Consider the following 15,432-nt stretch of genomic DNA (forward strand, 5'->3'; position numbering starts at 1 on the left):
CCCTTGATATCCTGCAATGATAACTCCGAGGCTGGGGATGAATCGGCCTTCTGTGCTTCCAGCGACTGTCCCGATCCACCAGGCGACCCCTTCTGCTGGGCATAGCGATCCATATTGTTGGATTGGGTGTAGCCTCCCCGCCTGGTAGTCTTAGACTTCGACTTGTCTGCCTCCGATTTGGTCGACATCTCGAACAGCAGGGCGGTCAGTCGCAAAAAGACGTCCCTCACTCAGCCAGAGGAAACAGGGTCAACTAGAACTTCAGCAGCCAGCCAGGGCCGAGCGGAGGTCCGCCAGACAGCAGGGGACCGGCACGAAGCACTCCCAACCCAGAGCAAGCAAAGGGCGAGAAAGCGAAAGTGAAAGTGCAGCGGCACCCGTCCGCCAGTTCACACCTCCCGAGGCCGCTGTTGTTCAATTAGTGGCCGGGCATCCTGCCAACGCAAGCCCCTGGCATCCTTCGGAGGTAGGCCGCAATCTTCCGCCATGCACAACTTCGGTCCCCGGCGGGCGATCTTAGCCCGGACAACGTCAATCGCCCCAGCTGTGACTCATCTGCAGGATTCCGTGCATGAAAATTAGGATTTAGGACAGGATGATTGCAGGAGGGCGCGAGAGTCGCGGGAGCTCAAGGCTCACGCGGCCATCTTGGTCAAGCGCTAGGCTCCTCCCTCTCTACTTAAGTTTTTTAAACTGCATATCTCCGGTTCTACTGATTAGATTTTTGTTGTTTTGGTCTAAAATGATTTATTAAATTTTACTCTATTTTTCTACATTGGTGTTGGATTTTTGATGTATTGTTTTTTCACTTTATTACTGTTTATAGTGCTGAATAAACGCTTTACACATTGACTCTAAGTTAAGCCTGGCTGCTTTTGTACCAAGCTACCAGAGGGTTAAGCATGGGTCAATTTGAGATTTGCTTGTGTTTCACCCTGACAAGAATTGTGGTTGCTGCTTGAGTACAGTTTCACCCCCCTCAACCAGTAACCCAAGTTCCTACACCCACACCCCTTTACTTAATGTTACCTTTCGATTTTATATTACGCTTCTGCCCTCTTAACTTTACATCTGGCAAGCACAGAAAACGCAGTTTGTTTACCTGATACTGCCCTTAATACTTTTGATTCCATGCTAGTACTGTTCCACACCCGATCACACCATTTAATTCAAGGCTAGCTCTCAGGGTTTGCTGTCAAAAACATTTGAGCTTAATTTTTGATGTACTACAGAGAAGTCTGAATTTACTTTCCTAATAAACAAACAAGATCTCTTTCCTAACCCCTGTACACTGGCCTGCCCTAGACCCATTCCTCTCCCCAATGATAGATGCCAGCAATTATGACATTACTGTGTAGCACAGATGCAGTTTGAGGAAGGCAAACAATGGCACCCTCACTATATAAAACAGGATGTTTAATTGTTCTTTTTGGTGTTTGAGGGTCCCTTATAATTTCCGAACTAGAACTCTTGTTCACAAATTTTCCGGAGAAAGCTGGTTTATAAATGGGTTTGATCAATGTAAGGGCCTGGGCCCGTTTTGTTGGTTGTTTTACGTTTTGTTAAAATCCAATAAAGAAATAAAAAGATTTGTATACCTCTGGGACACTATTACCTAAAGTGAGCACTGCAAGTGTTAATTTAAGACATGGTATCTGCCACAGCTTTGGACTAGCTGGCGTCTAAAATAGCTGAGGAGCGGGAACTGCATTATTTTACCACCTTGGCCGTGGTAAATGGTGCCTTTTCAGGGGAGCTTTCAAGGCATGTGCTGCTTTTGGCTGGAATTGTTGCAACATTTGTAGAAATATCTAAAGTAAGCAAGATAACATAACACAATAACATGCACAAAGCAACATAACACAATTCAAACTTATTACGGCACAATACAGCAAAACAAGATGTAACACACTAACCATAGTGCAACAAACTTTCACATTGAAATAATGCATCTGAAAAACACAGCAATGCAAACAACAGAAGACATCACCATCACTACAAAATGCAGCACAAAACACACGTAGAAACACCTCCAGAAACCTGCGTTCATGATACGCCAAGCACTGCCTTAACTTATCACCACAGCCATGAAATATCACCAGTCCTCAATGTTTTGTGAGCTAGCCCCAAGAGACCTTCACAATTGCTGGCAAGAGGTCTCTTATGCACCAACAAACACCTGGCACTTATATTTGTGTACACTGCAGGTGCTGTTCAAAGTGGCTGTTTTGAATCTCACATAATGTTTTTACCCTATTTCTCTGCCAAAACATGGATAGGATAAATGAACGCTGGACTTCAACTATACACAAAATCTAAGATTAGACAAGATTTGCTAAGCAAACTATAATCATAAGAAATGCCATAGAGGGACCTGCAGAGCTGTTCAAAGCTGCCAGCATACTGAAAACCATAACATTGTGTCTCTGTCTCTCACACTTCATCACCCACCACATTGCTACACACTGTGTCCCATTACACGATAACGGCGCCTAGGTGGTCATCACATACAACATTAATCTATCAGGGGTTTGTATAGCACGGCTACTCACCCGTGAGGGTCTCAAGGCGCTGACCTTGAAACATGAAAACACTTCTCACTTAGGATCAAAACAAGGACAACATCCTCCCAACCTTACACGTTCTAGCACTTTACCCATGTAGGCAAGTGCTTGAGCACCCCATGTACGGGAAGCAAGCGCTATATAAATGCTGCAATACAATATAATGCAAATGTGTCATGACTGGCAAAGTCAAAGTGTTTCTCTGACGTCTACGCAAATAACGCTTAAAACTACAACTTTTTAAATGGAACCCATTAAGCAAACATTTACCAAATTCAAAAGCCTGTCACTTGAACCTAGATAGTAGAGTTGGCACTCCTCAGCAGAAAAGCCTTGCACGTCAAAGATGCCACCTTTGAACAGCGCCATAAAGCATGTAACAGTTTATGAACTTTTAAATTACCAGTAAGTAATTGATGTATTTCCACTGTACTCTGTAGTAAACCTGTAGTCAGGCAAACACATGCTAGGCATGGAAGGTGAAGCTGTGGTCCAATGGCTAAATTGTTTGAAGATGTGGCTTTATGGCTAAGTTGCAGGAAGATCTTGTCCAAGTGCCTCATTACGAGTTGCCTGGTAAACTGCTGCGCTAACACCACACGAAGAAGTACCGGTAAGGCGTGTCTCAGTTTTGCCCATTTTGTGGTATCTCCTCATCATTGCGAGTCTTTCGCTTGGTACGAGCCATACAGAGCAGAATCAAGAGCTTTGCACCGTGATTTCCCCGTATTTTGCTTCATTGTTGAACATGTGGTTTGTGGCTTAGTAAGGAAAGGATGCGGTCTACTGATTCGGGTTCTCAATACTTGAGTGACAGGAGAACTGCACTGGTAGTTAGGCAGGGTCGAGTGGTTCAGTGAATAAATGCGTCCACTGTAGGGGCCTGTGTTTGACCTCATGGTCACAGTTTCAAATTGTGGTGGGTCCACTCAGCTTTTCATCCGTCTGAGGTTTATAAAATGAGTACCATTGAGTTGGGTAACAATAAACATCTGTTATTCAGCACTAAGGGGCCTACGGCTGAGCGTGCACTTTATAAATACACATGTTATGATATGTAGTTCCACACCCGGATCTACCAATACCAAAGGATCCACAATTTCAAGCTGCAGGATTACAGGGCCCTACTCAGTAGAAAGTAGAATTACAGCAAAATTGGTGTTTGCACATCAAATGCCACATGTTTTTCAGCTACTCCAACATGCTTTTCAACCATTCTGCTCCCTTTTCCATACGCAAATGTCACCAGGTTTCTCCTGGAGAAACATGAATGCTGAAAGGAACTCTGAGGTGCAGAGCTCCTACACAACTCAGCATCTCAATTCAGCCTTAAAGTAATTTTGATGTCCCTGTTGGGAATACTGTAATTCTCTTAATGAGGGTCAAAGTCAGTGCAAATTATGATCTAGAAGCTGACCTGTAACAATATATGTAATACTCGACTAGCTAGCAGAAGATGTGGTCTAGTGGCTAAACAAGTGGAAGATGTGGCCTAGAGACTAAGAAAGCTGAAGATGAGGTCTAACGACTTAGAAAGCGGATGCTGAGGGCTAACGGCCAAGGAGAGTGATGTTGTGGTCTAGACGCTCAGGAGGCTGATGACCTGATCTAGCGACTAATGAGGCTGAGGTTTAGTGGCTAAGGAGACTAATGTTATGTTATGTTAAAAAGATTTATAAGAGCGCACAAATACCCGGAGGTGTCTTGGCGCTAGGGAATGACAGCCGCAAACTCGCCCCTAATACTGAAAGAGCCAGGTTTTTAGTTGCTTTCTGAAAACCGACAAGGAGCTAACATTCCTGAGTTGAAAAGGAAGGGAGTTTCACAATTTCGATGCATCATAATAAAAACTACGGCCTCCCCAGTGCGCCGTGTGAATTCTCGGTACCAACAATAGTCGTGCCCCCAAAGACCGAAGATGTCTAGTTGGTTGGTACCATGTAAAAAGATCCTGCAGAAAAGATGGGCCTAGGTGATGCAGAGCTTTGAATACGATGCAAAGTGTCTTGAATTCAATACGCCGAGATACTGGAAGCCAATGAAGATTGCGATTTTCATTAGAAACTGAGCAATGTCTGGGGGTGTCAGATAAAATGCGAGCTGCCGAGTTCTGAATCATCTGAAGTTTCCTCAGACACTGCTTCTGGGCGTTGAGGTATAGGCTGTTACAGTAGTCTAACTTAGATTGAATAAGGGAAGAAACTACTGTTTTCCTGGTGTTGTCGGGAATGTAAGGACATATTTTCCTTATTTTCTTTATGAGAAAGTAAGAGGCAGACACCACGGCATTCGTGTGGTGGCAAAAAGTCAATCTATTATCCATTAGCACACCCAGATTCTTTACTTTGACCACTGGCTTTGTTGGTGGGCCCAACTCCGCTGGCCACCACAGATCATTCCAGGGGGGCTGTATACTGCCAAAAATCAAGACTTCCGTTTTATTGGAATTGAGTTTTAGGCAGTGTGCCATCATCCATCTATTAATGGCACTCATGCAGCATCTAAACTGCGAGGCCGGGGAATGTTGAGGTTTATGTGCCACTATCACAATCTGGGTATCTTCGGCATACGCGGTCAGGTTGAACCCAAATTCCCGGATGAGAGGGGCCAGTTCAGAGACGAAGATATTGAACAATAAGGGACTTAGTGAACTGCCCTGAGGGACACCACATGGTAGAGTGTAGGGGTCTGAATTAAAACCGTCGATAGATACAGTGGATCTTCAATCAGTAAGAAAGGAGGCCAGAAGTGCCCGCGCCATCTCTCCTACTCCCAGCTTCTCCAAGCAATTTTGCAAGAGGGAGTGATCCACCGTATCGAAAGCAGCGGATAGATCAAGAAGCACGAGGGCCGCCGCGCCTCCTCCATCCATTACTGCTCTGATCTCTTCTGAAGCTTTGATCAGTGCGGTCTCCGTGCTATGATCTTTGCGGAAGGCGAACTGGGAATGATCCAACAAGCTGTTCGCATTAATGAATTGTGACAGTTGATTGTTCATAATTTTGTCCACTATTTTTGCAGGCAAAGGCAGTCTAGCGATAGGTCGATAATTGATGGGATTTGTGGCGTCTAAGGTGGATTTTTTTAATAAAGGCAAAATAGATGTCTCCTTCCAGCAAATCGGGAAAACACCAGAGGAAAACATCAAATTAAAGATATCTGTAAGGCCTGGACTCAATCAATGATGATGTCTAGTGTCTAAGAAGGCTGAAGCCCTGGTCCAGTGGATAAGCAGACTAAAGATGTGGTCTAGTGACAAAGCAGGCTGAAGGAGTGGTGTACAGGCTAAGCAGGTTGGAGATGTGGTCTTATGACTAAGCAAGTTGGAGATGTGGTCTAATGACTAAGCAGGCTGGTGATATGGTCTAGTGGCTAAACAAGTGCAAGATGTGTTCTAGAAGCTCAGAAGACTGATGACATGTTCTACTGGCTAAGGAAGCTGAAGATATTGTCTAGTGACCAAGGAGAACAAGGACTGGTTCACTGACTACGTAGGCTGTAGAAGTGGTCTAGTGACAAAACAGGCTGATGTTGTGGTCCAGAGATTAAGATGGCTGGAGATGTGGTATAGTGGCTAAGGAGGCTGAAGATGTAGTACAGAGCTAAGGAGGCTGAAGATGTAGTACAGTAGCTAAGGAGGCTGATGATGTGGTGTAGAGGCTAAGGAACCTGAAGATGTGACAGAAGCAACTAAGTAGGCTATAGAGGTGGTCTAGTGGCTAAGGAGTCTGATGACGTGGTCCATTGACTATGCAAGCTGGAGATGTGGTCTGTGCTCTACAGGCTCATCTGGGGCGTTCTAGAGGGTCCTTTACGTGATGTGGTCCAGAGGCTCATTACAGTAAAGATGTAGGTTAATGGCTAGAATGTCAGTAGCTGAGGTGGGCAATGTGCTCTGGTGGCTACAATTATAGAACAGGTGATCTAGTGCCTGAGTGGGCAGAAGAAGTGCTCTAGCAGCTACATTTATAGAAGAGAAAGAGAGAAGATGTAGCCTAGTGGTAGCAATGTGAGGTCAAAGGGCTAAGCCGGTTGCAGACCTGGACAAGTGGCTGAGCTGTGGACAGGTGAGGCCTACTGAACAGGTGAGGTGACGCTGTGGTATTGTGGCCAAACCAGGTGCACTTGTGGTCTATGCTGAGTAAATCTGTGGCCTTGATGCTCGTCTGTGTAAAGCTGTGGTCTAATACCTGTGTTTAGGAGTATGTGATGAGAAGTTTCCAAATTAGAACCGGTTTTTAAACTCAGCTTCCCCAGTCGACCAAAACTGTTTTCATGGGAAAAAGCGAACTTTCTCCCTGAGCCTAAATTTTCCAACCTGTCAAAATTAGGAGCGTCTGATAAACAAACCACGATCGCAGAGTTGGGTTGAAGATGACAATATTATTCAAACCGTTCCGGTCTGACTGGTAGCGCCTAGAAGCGCTTCAGCTAGCTGGTGTGATATATGGGCGTCCCCTCACTCCCTGAACACGTTGCCTGCTTAGCCTTGTAAACAAGAGATGTTCACTAAGTGCTTTGAAGTGAAGACAGTTCGCAGGTAAAAAGTACATTCATCAATGCCCATGTCTACAGGGGCAGCTGTTCTGCCACTGTCTGCAGCCGCCAAGCTGGCAACGCTAGTGCGCTACCTGTGGCAGTATCCGCCTCTCCACCCGGACAGGAGCCCGTGCGCACCAGGGCGCAGGGGGCCTCCAGCCACACTCTGTTTTCACACATCCTTGCACAGACCTGCTCCGTGGGTCCGCCGCGGCGGTCTGTCTCTCTCTCATACACCAGCCTCCTTCTCGCCCTCGCCAGCCTCCCTCACGGGCTCCTGCGGTGAAGGAAGTTGTTTTGAAGTGATGTCTCTCGGTGCCAGGCGCGCAGGTGCGCAGACAAGTGTGTCGCTCCCTCGGCCGCACCGGCTGCTAACTTTCATCCAATGTGCACGAGGTGCAAGCGACACCTCGCCCGGCGGTCGGGCTGGCGGCAAACCCTGGCCTGGATCCCTCCCTCGGTCTGCGGCGCTTCCACTTTCATTTCCAGCGGCCGACCTGCAGGGCCGGTCGGGCAGCTTGGCTTAGTAAGCCTAACTGCCAGCTCCGTGCAGGCTTGGAATACGCGTGGCAACGTGGCACTGGCAGCGAGGCAGCCTTGGTTTACAATATTAATAATGCTGTGGCCGGTGTTGTGTCCTGCTGGACACAGTCTAGTGTTTCTGCCAGCCACTCCCCCGAGGGCAGGCCCACACACACACACCCCCTCACCCATCCAACACGGACGTCACCAGTCAGGTGACCCCGCTAATAAAAGGGCCGGAGTGCACGTGCTCGTGGGGAGTTTACAGTACCATATACGCCGTGTCTGTGTCGTCTTTTCTCTGACATGTGGGCCTAAGGCCCAGAACATAACACTGGCGACGAGCGGGACTTGCCCGCGTGTGCAGCCGCCGTTTGTGAAGGTGATGTGTGCGGCCCGTGTTAAAGGCACCCCCTGCTGATGGTGAAGACATTGTCGGAAGACCCGCGGGGCATGTGAAGATCCCTGGGGTGAAGAAGATAAAACGGGAGCCCACCCCGCATGAGAGGAGCCTGCTGCCCATTCCTCCGGAGATGTCATGCCCTGTGAGGGCAGAAGTTAACGTGCGCTAGGCCGGAGTGAGGAGATGCCGGCCGCCGCCACAGACTGCCATGAGGCCGAGTGACGCCCGACCAGTAGGTGAGCGAGCCACTGTGGGGTTGAAAACAGAGAGAAGTGGCATGTCTCCGCCACCGGTTTGCTGAGGCTTCATCTGAAGCGGGAGCCCACACTGATTCAGGGGGGGATACTGTCCGAATGACGGCAGTGGCAGGAAAATCACGGGAGCAGAAAAAAAGGAAAATGCACGGTGCCTGCCCCGGCAGCCCTCATGGAATTGAATAACTGAGGAAACGGGCTGCCGGCGGGCGTTTACAAACAGTGAGGCAAGGCCGGAGGTGGGCGAGAGAAATGGTCCGCAAATGTAGCAGGGGCAGAGTTCACAAAATGACTGTGTGCGGCCAGCGCTAAAAGAATGACATAAATGGAGAAAGCATTGGACTTGAGATAAGTGTCCCTCTCCAGCGCCACTGAAAGTGTATCTGGCGGCGCAGCCCCAAAAGAAAGAGGAGAGAAGACACTCACCACGGGGTTGGGGGAAGTCCTCCTTCGAAGTACAGTTATCGGCATGTGTCACAGGAGGCAGCCATCAGGAGAGCAAGTGTGGTGAGCCAGAGACTGTGGGAGTCCGAGAGCAATCCTAAAAGGGGCTGGTGAGGAAAAGAGGTGTGAAGGTCCCAGCGCTCCACAATGCTGATACCTCACGCTGCACAACAGGGTGCAAATAAGACTGGTGCTCGGGCCTCGGCACAGAAGAACAAAGCCTGCAGCGTTGCGAAGCTGCAGAGGCTACAGAACTTTCGACGGTAGTTCAAACAGTGCCATCTAGTGGCCAGTTACAGCATCGCAGTCAGCAGATAAACAGTAAAGAGGACTGTCTGTCATAGTCCATGACCGATGCCAGTGGTGAGGCACCCATTTTCCCCTGAAAAGAAGAAGTGTAGCAAAAAGCTGCAACAAGGATTAAGGAAACCACAAGGAAGTATCTCTAAATCTGAATTTGCAGGAACAAAGTGAGCAATGTGAGGAACCTGGAAGGAAAAGATTGCAACCCGATGTCACTACACAGTAAAGACTGCCAAGACACACAGAGACTGCAAAGGGAGAAGCAGCCCGCCTGTTTTGTCTTTGAAAAAAAAAAACTGTGAAAGGGGAGGATGCCAGCCCTACCGAGAATATTTCCATTCCTGACACGACCCCGCTAAGAACTCCTGACCCACAGCTGTCCTAGACCAAAACAGCATGTAGTAGCCAAGCAGCAAAGTGCAAAGGCAGAAAGCCCACGAAACGGCGCAAGGAGAACCTGCTCGGTGCACATGCCCCATAGTAGTTTTCTGACCCCACTGCAAGGAAGAGGTGCAAGAACCCCAGGAGCCAGCAAGCAGCTCGATATCAAGGGCCACAGAAGGTATGCAAGACTGCACCAGAGAAGAGAGAGAGAAGCCCATGAAGACACGGCACACAGGAGAGACCGCCAGGCCAGTGGAGAGAAGAAAAGACCGCCAGGCCGGTGGAGAGAAGAGACCCCTGGCCGGTGGAGAGAAGAAGAGACCTCCCAGGCCGGTGGAGAGAAGAAGAGACCCCCAGGCCGGTGGAGAGAGAAGAGACCCCAGGCCGGTGGAGAGAGTAGAGACCCCAGGCCGGTGGAGAGAGAAGAGACCCCAGGCCGGTGGAGAGAGAAGAGACCCCAGGCCGGTGGAGAGAGAAGAGGCCCCCCAGGCGGGTGGAGAGAGTGAGAGACCCCCCAGGCTGGTGGAGGGAGAAGAAGAGACCCCCCAGGCCAGTGGAGAGAGTGAGAGACCCCCAGGCCGGTGGAGAGAGTAAGAAACCCCCCAGGCTGGTGGAGAGAGAAGAAGAGACCCCCAGGCCGGTGGAGAGAAGAAGAGACCCCCAGGCCGGTGGAGAGAGAAGAGACCCCAGGCCGGTGGAGAGAGTGAGAGACCCCCAGGCCGGTGGAGAGAGTAAGAAACCCCCCAGGCTGGTGGAGAGAGAAGAAGAGACCCCCAGGCCGGTGGAGAGAAGAAGAGACCGCCAGGCCGGTGGAGAGAGAAGAGACCCCAGGCCGGTGGAGAGAGAAGAGACCCCAGGCCGGTGGAGAGAAGAAGAGACCCCCAGGCCGGTGGAGAGAGAAGAGACCCCAGGCCGGCGGAGAGAGAAGAGGCCCCAAGCCGGTGGAGAGAGAAGAGTCCCCCAGGCCGGTAGAGAGAGAGAGACCCCCGACCAGGAGGGAGAGAGACACCCTGATGCCACTACCAATGTCTTCAGTCAGAGAATTACCTACCCTGGAAAGCTGAAAGTGTAGTGAACCGAGAGAAGAAGCCACGCAACAGTGACAAGCTCTAATGAGAAATGCGAGCTTTGTGGCAAGTGATCACTACAGCGAAGAAAAGCAAGTATACAGCGCCACTGCTGCCAGAGCAGAGGCAAGGAAAAGAGGAGACGGAAGGGCGATTACCCGCCATCTACAAAGCACCAAGGAAATTCCCAGAAGGGAGAGGGGCCCTGTGTGGCCCGAAAGCAGGAGGAAGAGAGATCGTAATCACCCCACCTGCCCCAACGTCGCCCAGCAGTGGGCCACAGATTATTCAGAGAGTGCTCCCAATACTGCCTTACGACTGTGGTGTGCAACAGTCCGTTGCAGGCAGGAGGAGAGTCCAGCACTCCGAGTGGCGCGTCACCACTACTGACGCAAGAAAAGGGAGGTACTTACCTCCCACAGCAACCCTAAATTACAGCCGTAATATACGGATCCCTCAAAGCACGCCTACTTTCACTACCGTCCCTGAAATTGGCGGACGCACCTTTGAAGACGCCCCGTCCTCTCTGACAGGACTGGACCGGTGAGAGGTTGGTGGCGGGAGCAAATGCAAAGCTCAGAGAACAAGACGGAGTGAGTAGGAGATCCGTACCAGTTTGCCTGGCCTTCTCGCCACATCTTCAGAAAAGCTACGGAGTGGAGAAATATAGGACGGTAACGGTCCTATTACAAGAAAGCAGACGACAACTGGCGCGCAGTGGAAGTCAACAAAGGGACGCCGTTCACCAGAGTGCACCTTCTAACACACGCCAGCCACTGGGGTGTGGGGACGTCATTTTTCTCAGTGACCGTCAGCCACCTGTCGCCGGCTGCGTACAGAAAAGGGCATCCCTGTTCTACTTACACAAATGCCTAATCAGAAGAGCTGCACCAAGTGTCCGACGAGTATCATGACTGCAAAAAAAAAAATTCACCAGTCATCCCTACTCACTGCCAGTCATCACTAAATGTTTTGCGAGTCGTCTCATGGCATCCACTCCATCATCTGTCATGTGCATCACTACCATCCTTGGAGCATCAAGTGCAATAACTGGAGTCCTACACCACTTGCCAGAACAAGCGATGATCCGAAAATACAGTGACCATCTGTTTAACCGGCGCATGTCCTGATCCTGGTAGCGAGAGCATGTTTCTGACCAAGACACATCCACCCCTGAAGTTTGCACGAGTGGCGACACGGTGGCTCCACAGTCAGGGCCCATATGCAGTCCCGGGGCAACTCATCCAAGGGGCCTCCCAGAGCGTGAGAGATGGATTTTACTGTGCCCCACCAATGGATTCCAGGAAGTAGCCAGGCCATCCAACCGAGAATTTCAACAGGTCACAGAATGCCAAGACTGTCTTCAATGGATCAAGCGACACAATCGTCCGGTGTGTTACAGTGGACTCATCTATACGCTCCTGATGCACCCATGTTTGAACAAAAGGACACGAATTGCATCACAGCAAGAGTACGCTGGACCGATGAACATCACGTAGGTGGACCATCCCTCAACTGAAGCGAAGCTGAAAGGTCCGGATATCATCATCACCTGGTTCGTCCCCAGATATACCTGGTTAAAGTATGGACATGTGCCAAGACGTCCGGGTGCTCCCAGCTGCACCTGTCCACCGCTGTCCAGCGAGCTACATCTCTGAACTGTGAGACTTCTTTTATTTTAGTTGTTTTCTCATTCCTTCCCATAGGTTGAACTTTTGTTTGTTGTTTTTCGTTTTATTAAAATTTGGGAGGAATGTTGTGTCCTGCTGGACACAGTCTAGTGTTTCTGCCAGCCACTCCCCCGAGGGCAGGCCCACACACACACACCCCCTCACCCATCCAACACGGACGTCACCAGTCAGGTGACCCCGCTAATAAAAGGGCCGGAGTGCACGTGCTCGTGGGGAGTTTACAGTACCATATACGCCGTGTCTGTGTCGTCTTTTCTCTGACATGTGGGCCTAAGGCCCAGAACATAACAGCCGGGCAGCTCATGAACTCAGTACCAACCCTGGGAACAGTTTGCAAAACTTTAGTGAGCAGTTCGCAAAAAAATTGGTCCATTGGTGATTTTCAGGTGCCAGCATTTACTATTAAAAGACAATGCAGAAGACAGTTTTATTTCGTACATTCTGCAACGCGCCTTTAATGGTCTTTCTTTAAAATGCAACCTCCTAAATAACATAGTAATTAACTAAGTCAATATAACAGGCTAAATAAGAGAATACCTAAAACTATTAAGCTCACAGCTCAAGTCTTGCGGTGGTTTAAGGACTCATATTATTACATAGGCAAGTCTGTCTCGAGGCTCAGTGCAATGATGACCTGACTGGATCTGTGCTTGCCCCAAGATCACAGGTTTGTAACCTGGACGGTTCACTCAGACGTTCACCCTTTGAGGTGGCTAGAATGACACATGTGAGCAGGGAAACATAAGCGTTCCTTTTTTTATTTAAACTGTTTCGTTATTCATTTGAGATTTGGTATTTCTGGGTCGGTGAGTGAGTGAAACCAAGAATGAGTGAGAGATTGGATGAATGTATGTTTGCACGGATGGGTGACAGAATAGACGAATGGGTGCGTGAGTTGGATGACGAATGAGGGGACGGGCGAATGAGTGCAAGGATGTGTGTGTGTGTGTGTATATATATATATATATATATATATATATATTATCTACTGGCGGTCGCCAGTAGATTATCTACTGGCGGTCGCCAGTAGATAGTTATAGTTACAACCGAGTTTCCATAGGAAATCTCAAAATTCTATTTTGAATAACTTTGGCGCCGGTTGACGAATCCTCGCGAAATTTTCAAAACTTATGGGGCGCTCCGTTCAGCTCCTACCCTGAAAGTCTCGGGGTGATTCGTCAAGGGGGGGCCGAGAAAAAGGGGGGGTCCCAAAACACGTTTTCCCCATGCATTTTTCCATAGGACCTTTAGTCGCAGCTACAGCCCGAACGGCTAAACAGAATTACGTGAAATTTGGCAGAGAGGTAGCCATAAGGTCAAGGAAGTGCCTTTTGCAGGTCTGGTGTAAATCTGTTCAGTATTTCCTGAGAAAATAGCATTTAAAAGCATATCAATATCTATACGCGCGCACCGTGCGCGCACGGTGCGCGCACCATGCCGTGCGCGAGCGCAATTCTGATTGGTTGTTAGATGTCGGTAAACATTCGAATCGGTCGAAACCAGGAAGTGTCGGCCACCATTTTGTCTCTCGCAGTCTGAGGGGGTGAAAAAAAAAGGTGGAGAACGTGAAAAGGGGGCAGAGTGGACAGTTCCTGACCCCCTAGCCTTGGTCAGGGGGTCACAGAAGGCCCCCAAGGGCGAAAACATTTTTATTTTTTATTTTTATAAAATCGTGAGGTGCGCGCACGTTGCGCGCACGGCGAAATAAATACATAACTTAGCATTTAAAAAACCGTACAAATTCACTGAAAACACCATAGGTTTCACACACGTTATAGTTACGAATTAGCATTTAAAAAACCTTGCAAATTCACTTTAAAAACCATAGGTTTCACACATGTTATAGTTAGCTGGACATTTCACTCGTAAAAAACCAATGAAATTCCCCCGTTATAGTTAGTGCAGGCAACTATAACTCACGCGACCGCAATCCTCTGCTGATGACGTCAGATATTACATCACTGATGACATATGTGTCTTTATGAAAAATAAATATTTGTAATATATGTATAGCTAAAGATTAATGGAAGAAGACATGGGTAAATAAGTGTCTAAATACAGTGATGTAATATCTGACGTCATCAGCAGAGGATTGCGTTCGCGTGAGTTATAGTTGCCTGCACTAACTATAACGGGGGAATTTCATTGGTTTTTTACGAGTGAAATGTCCAGCTAACTATAACATGTGTGAAACCTATGGTTTTTAAAGTGAATATATATATATACACACACACACATATATTAGCGAACGAGTCAATGGAAGCATGGATGCATAAATCGGTTGGATGAAAGAGTGAGTGCATGGATAGCTGAAGGCATGGTGCTGGTGGTGGGCACGGAGATCCTTTTGACAACAGGCTTTTCTTAACTTTTGCCTCTTTGGCACCAGCCCCACTTTCGTTGCAGCATTCACAGAACTGGGAATGGCTTGGGAATGGCTTGCAACTGGCTTAAGTTAAAAGGCCACTGAAGTTGCACCTCCTTAAAAATATAATTAGACCACAAGCTTCACTAAGCTTGTGAAGCTCGCATAATTTAAAAAAAATATTGCAAAGTTGTGATTTACAAGACTACATTTTGCACAGCCCAGCATTAAACAAACGGATTTTTTAGCGCCTATTATTGGTATTCAAGTACTATCGAACTGAATGGGACTCCTCTAAAAAACTTCAATAGAAAAAACGTTTTTGTTAGGACTTCAAGGATTCCAACACATGGTTTAATGCATATAGACAGATGTTCCCGCAGCAGCAGGAATATAACACAAGGAGCTATCTTACCAGGGCTGGAGGTGCTATCTGCAGTTTATACAAGGATCACTGCAAGTCTTATCAGGTTTCTAAGCGGTAACCTGCAGTGAATGCTCTACAGAAAGGACATGAACCCTATAAGATATTTTATAAGGATTCAGGCTAGTGACTAGCATATCACACAGTTTGCTACAGCGAGCCCTTTTCCTCCCCGAGTTACATAAGTCATTTGAAATGTACGTTGAATTTATAAACAGCTGTTCTTGTGCTCAACAATAACTTAGATAAACAGCGCCACCATGTGTCAGATTGTTATAAGTGCCGCTGTTGACAATTAAGTACTGGTGCCCAGCACCAGAAACCACCGGCCCAAAGTAAGCACTAATTATACCACAGGAATGTCTACTTAAACATACATCTCTACAACGAGTATATTAAGCTGGAACTATCTGTTGGAATAAGTATTCAGTAGAGGTATTCGGCAAAGAAGAAGGAGTTGGAAGCAGTGTAG

The 15,432-nt window shown here is 48.1% G+C and overlaps 1 protein-coding gene across 2 annotated transcripts in view; it reads right to left on the reverse strand.

Moving 5' to 3' along the window:
* The window catches only part of LOC146829470 (synaptotagmin-like protein 2), a 704,022-nt gene extending 696,530 nt beyond the window's left edge, over positions 1-7,492 (reverse strand). For both annotated transcript variants that reach the window (XM_085608155.1, XM_085608153.1), the window contains exon 1: positions 7,296-7,492. The gene's annotated coding sequence lies outside the window, so the exon portion shown is untranslated. The remainder of the gene's footprint in view (positions 1-7,295) is intronic.
* Between the last annotated feature and the right edge of the window lie 7,940 nt (positions 7,493-15,432).

This window comes from Triturus cristatus, chromosome 5_2, assembly GCF_964204655.1.
Source record: "Triturus cristatus chromosome 5_2, aTriCri1.1, whole genome shotgun sequence".
NCBI classification, from domain to species: Eukaryota; Metazoa; Chordata; class Amphibia; order Caudata; family Salamandridae; genus Triturus; species Triturus cristatus.